This window comes from Vombatus ursinus, unplaced genomic scaffold (genome assembly GCF_900497805.2).
Source record: "Vombatus ursinus unplaced genomic scaffold, bare-nosed wombat genome assembly UNPS02014812.1, whole genome shotgun sequence".
NCBI lineage: Eukaryota > Metazoa > Chordata > Mammalia > Diprotodontia > Vombatidae > Vombatus > Vombatus ursinus.
The window spans coordinates 70,416,181-70,422,064 of NW_020954590.1; the positions used below are offsets into that span (position 1 = coordinate 70,416,181).

The 5,884-nt window shown below is 37.8% G+C and overlaps 1 pseudogene; it reads left to right on the forward strand.

Moving 5' to 3' along the window:
* Positions 1-4,899: 4,899 nt before the first annotated feature.
* LOC114053847 lies at positions 4,900-5,070 on the forward strand (annotated as a pseudogene).
* Positions 5,071-5,884: the final 814 nt, after the last annotated feature.

Consider the following 5,884-nt stretch of genomic DNA (forward strand, 5'->3'; position numbering starts at 1 on the left):
TAAGTATAGAAAAATTCAAAGACTGAAGTTTTAAAATTCTACTTTCCTGAAACAAACAAACAAAAAAAAATCCTACAAGATTACTGGTTTCTCATTGCACTGATTAGACATCTAAAGTTTTTTCAAAGTTGTTTTATTTTATTATACTGTTATCATTTTATAAATTACTCTCCTGGTTCTGCTCACTTCACTCTTTGTAAGTTCATAACCTTATGAATTTGGTCATTCCTCATGATACAAAAATATCTATTATATTCTTTTAACATAATTTGTTAAGCCTTTGTTAATAAGTGGGTACCCCTTTAGTTTCCATATCTGTGGCACTACAAAAAAAGCTGCTGTAAACATTTTTGGACATATAGCTCTTTCTTTTACCCCTTTTTCAGTATAGGCCTAGTAGTGCTATTCCTGGGTTGAAGAGTATGCACAGTTCAGTGATTGTGCCCCAAAAAGGTACAATTCCAAATAACATTGCAGAATTACTATAACATCTCACGGCTCCACCAATAGGTAATTAGGGTATCTGTTTCCCTTCATTCTTTACAACATTTGCCATTTTTTTTCCTGATCTTTGCCAATCTAATGGGTATCAGGTAGAACCTCCGAGCTGTTTAATTTATTTCTTCAATTATTCAATATTTAACACAGTAAGTTACCAACCATTTAGTAAGTGCTTATCACATGTTAGACAGTATGCTAAACACTGGGGTTACAAAGACAGACCAAAAATTAAAACACACACAAAAAAACATTTCTCTTAAGGAGCTCACAATTTAACGGATTTGGAGCATCTTTTTCATTTGGTTGTTGATATCTTAGATTTCTTCCTTTGAAACCTGCCAGTTCATAGCCTTTAATCATGGCTCTTATTCTTCTAAATTTGAATCACTTCATTATAGATCTTGAAAATGAAACTGTTACCACAGAATCTTGTTCAAATATTTTCCTAGTTAACTATTTTTCTTCTAAATTTATCACCACATAGGTTTTAGTTGTACAGAAACTTTTAAATATCTTATGTTTAAGGTGGAGAGGGTATAAGTTATAAGAAAACTGCAAAGGTAAGGGATGGTGAGATTATGAAGGCCTTACAATGTTAAAAAGAGGATTTTATATTGAATCTGGGAAGTGTTGTGGAGCCATTGGTGGTGATTGAGGTATATGTGTCTGTAGGGGTATTTGTGTGATTTGGTCAGATCTGTGCTTCAGAAAAATCTCTTTGGCAGATGAGTAGAAGGAGGGGAAGGAAAGGAATAAGAATTTATTAAATATCTATTATGTGCCAGGGACTATGTTATATTATCTCATTTGAGCCTCATAACAACCCTGAGGGTGGGTACTATTATCCTCATATTAAAATTGAGGAAACTGAGGCAAACAGAGTAGCTTGTCCAAAATCACACAGCTAATGAGTGTCAAATACTGGATTTGAACTCAGGTCTTTCTCAGTCTGGGTCCTGCACTCTATCCACTGTGCCACCTAACTGTCTCTTGTACCAGATAGCTGGTTGAAGATAGACTGGGCTAAAGAGAAACTTGTGTCAGGCAGATCAACAAGCAGCATAATGTAATTGTTCAAACATGAAGTGATGAGGTGCTGTACTATGATAATGGGAATGTCAGCAAAGAGAAGGTAGCATATTCAAGAGATAGTATGCAAGTGATCCCATTCCACCTCATCTCCTCCAACAGATTGCCCCCCTGGCATCCCAATGCTATCATTTATTTTCAGTCTCTCTCTGCCTACTGGTCCATTCCCTTCTGCCTACAGGATGACTATTTCTCTCCTATGCTGAAAAAAAAGCCACTCGATCCTTCCATCCCCGCTTAACTATTGTCCTATATTTCTTCCGCCCTTTGTAGGTAAACTCCTTGAAAAGGCCATCTACAATAGGTCCCTCTACTTTCTCTCCCCCCCACACTATCTTCTCAACCCCTTATAATCTAGCTTATGAACTTATCATTTCACTGAAACTGCTCTCTCCAAAGTTACTAACGATCACTTAGTTGCCAAATCCTATGGCTTTTTCTCTACCCTCATTCTCTTTGACCTCTCTGCAGCATTTGACATGTTTGATCACTCTCTTCCCCTTGATATTCTCTTCTCTCTAGGTTCTTGGGATGCTTCTCTCTCCTGGTTCTCCTACCTATATGACTGCTCCTTCTTTGTACCCTTTGCTGTATTCTTTTCCAGATCATGTCTGTAACCATATGTGTTCCTCAGGGTTCTCTCCTGAGTTCTCTTTTTCCTCTATACAGCTTCACTTATTCTGCCTGAAACTCTGCTGACTTCCAGCTTTGCATTTCCAGTTTTTCATAATGGCCTTTCAGATGGCCTTTCAGACATCTTAAACTAGATATCAAGTATACATCTTAAACTCAACATGATCAAAACAGAACTCATTTTGTTTTCTCCTAAACCTCCTCCGCCCCATAGTCTCTGTTTCTATAGAAGGAACACCATCTATCCTGTCCCTCAGGCTTACAACCTAGAAGACATTCTGGACTTCTCACTATTGCTCACCCCCCCCCAATATCCAATCTTTTTCCATGAGCTGTTGATTTCACCAGTGTATCATCTCTCAAATATGCCCTCTACTCTTCTCTGGCATTGCCACCACTCTAGTACAGATCCTCATCACCTCATGTCTAGACTATTATAATAGCCTGTTGGTGGGGTTTCCTGCCTCAAGTTTCTCCTTTCCAATCCATCCTCCATTCAGCCATTAAAGTGATTTTACTAAAGCAAAGGTCCAACCATGTCACTCCCCTACTGAATAAATTCCAGTGGTTCCCTATTGATTCTAGGATCAGGTATAAAGTGCTATGTATGGCATTCAAAGCTGTTCACAACAAATCCTTTTCTTAGCTTTCCAGTCTCCTTGAGTACAGGGATGATATCTTGGCTCTTATTATCTCCCCAGTTCTTAGTAGAGTGCCTGACTTGTAGTGGGTGCTTAATAAATGTTTATTGATTGATTGATAGGAATAATCAACAGGCCTTGCCACTAGATTGGATATAGGGAGTGAAAGAATGAAGAGTTGAAGGTGACATCTAGATTGGAAGCCTGGGTGACTGATAGGATAGTGATAACTCTCTGAAGTAATACAAAAGTTAGGAAAAGAGAAGGGCTTGGAGAGAAAGATAATTAGTTTAATTTTTTTATCATGTTGTGATTAAGCTGTCTATAGAATATCCAGTTCAAGATCTCCACTAAACAGTTGGATATGCAAAAGTGAAGATCAATTCAGAGGTTGGGGCTCCATAAGTAGATCTGAGCATTATCATGAGAGAGATGAAATTGCTTCTATGGGAGCTAATGATCTCACCAAGTGAAATAAGCTATAAGGAGAACCCAAGACCCAGGACATAGTTCTTTGGAACACCTAGAGGTGGCAGGCATGTCCTGGATGAAGAAGCTGTGGCAAAGGTGGCTGAGAAGGAGCAATCAATCAGGTAGAAGGAGAAATATTAGAGAATAGTGTCACCAAAACCTACAAAGAAGAGAACATCAAGGAGAAGAGGATAGTCAACAGTGTCAAAAGCTTCAGAGAGATCAAGAAGGATAAGGACTCTGAAGAGGCAGTAAAATTTGCCAGTGAAGAGGTCATTTGCAGCATTGGAGAAAGTAGTTTTGGTTGAAGTCAGAAGCAATACTGTAAGAAGTTAAGGAATAAGGAAAAAAAGTGTAGTCATGTAAATGACCTTCTCAAGAAGTTTAGCCACAAAAAAAGAGGAGAGATATAGGGTAACAGTGAGAATGAATGGATCAAGTAAGAGGACTTTTGAAGATGGAGGACACAAGGGAATGTTTTAAGAGTTCTAAAGTAGCCAGTATACAAGGAGGGATTAAAGCTAAGTAAGAGAGTAAAGATGATAGAAGGCACAATCTGCTGTAAAATAATGAATGAAATTTGGATTTAATATGGAATTTGGTGTGAGAAATTGTTCTGTACCATATTTATGCTGGAGTGTTTTCCATTTTCTTAAGAGTTTTTGTAACTAGGGTATTTTGGTTTATTGAACTTTTGTTCTCTGTGTTGTTCTTCCATTCTCTTGTAGTTTGAATGGTATTGCACCAATTAAATTATTTAGATGTTATAACCATTTGTATTATATTGGTTTGGTCCATCCATGAGTATTTAATATTTCCTAAATAAATTTGGACAGGCCTTGGTTTGTAAAGAGTATTTTGAAGTTATATTAGTATAGTTCCTGGGTGTTTCTTGGTAGATAGGCTCCTAAATTATTCTGTATTTATTTTGATTGATTTATTTTCTAAATGGCTTTTGTTGGTAATAAACCAAAATGTTGATGCTTTATGTAGATTTACTTTCTATTCTGCAACATTGATGAATTTATTGTTTTAATTATTAGTTGACTCTTTATTCTCCAAGTGAACCATCATGTCTGCAAAAATCATTTTGTTTCCTTTTCCTACTTCAATTTCTCTTTCTTGTCTTATTAGTATATTTTATGTTTCTAGCATTAAGTTAAATAGTAGTAGTGATAATAGTCATCCGTGCTTCAGTTTTGATCTTATTGCAAATACACTTGATTTTTCTCCATTATATATAATGAATGTTACTGAAGGTTTTAAATATATACTATTTACTCTATTAAAAATAAATCAGGGGGCAGCTGAGTTGCACAGTGGGTAGAGCACTGGCCCTGAAGTCAGGAGGACCTGAGTTCAAATCTGACCTCAGACCAAACACTTGACACTTACTAACTGTGTGACCCTGGGCAAGTCACTTAACCCCAATTACCTTAAAAAAAATCAGGCTCCTTCACAGATTGACTTGTCAAGGAGGAGCAGGTGACCTTGAAGCAGATGCACAGATGCATTAACAGGCTAAGGAGTTGGCCAAGTTGGGACGGAAGCAAGTGGGACAGTGATGCTGAACAAGTTCTTGAGACTGGCCTACAAGGAGCTGGTCAAACACAGGCTTCCTACTGCAGGCACCTAGGGTGTTGTTGGTGCTGTAGGGCTAATTTGGGCCACTGATTGGTATCTGATTCTGGATTGGGTGCTATATATCAATGGCAAATTTAAGAAAGGCAATTAAAATCTCTTTTTAATCTCATGGTCTAAGGATGGAGGACTTTTTTGGAAACTGCTCTTCTCGGCTACCTGATGAGACATATGTGAAATGTTCAGGGTAGACTTCAAGCATCTCAGTGTCTCTCAATGAGCATCTTTGATGTATCCCTAGGGTAGGGATAATTAAACCTCCATCTGAAACATGCTGGCTGCTTAGATGTTGAGCACAGGAATAACTATCGCAACAGATTTTATTATGCCTGATTTCAAAGTGACATATGGAATTAAAAAAACAAACAAACAAACAAAAATCTAACTGCCAAGGTCAAGTCTGAACCTTTCTGTGGTAATGTTTAATATTTTTCTGTAGTAAAGATGAGGATAGGAAGAAGGTAAAATTATTCATTTGTTAGAAAAATAACTCTGCCCTAGGAGGGAGGGGAGGCACAGGGACATTTATCATATCAGTAGGAATGCCAGCTCTGCACTGTCCCTACTGCCATCATTGCTCAATTCTTTCTTGAGAACAGCAACAAGCAAGGAGACCTTTTGCATGGCTCAGATAGTAGTTGCTAGGGGCATGACATGAGATAAAAAGAATTTACTTATCTAATTCAGGTACATATCAGAGTTGTGGGGCTTGCCTTCTGGGAGAAGTGAAAAAGAAAATATCTCTGCTGTGACAAACAGGTTGGTTTGTGATTTTGGCTTCAAAAGAGGGGAAAATGTGTCAATTAGTCTGTTAATTGCCTGCTCAGTCAGGCATTCCAGAATGTTCAAGTCAGGAAGTCTCTTTAGGGGAGGCAGGGATCAGGACTGATCCTGGAGGGAATAAAGAC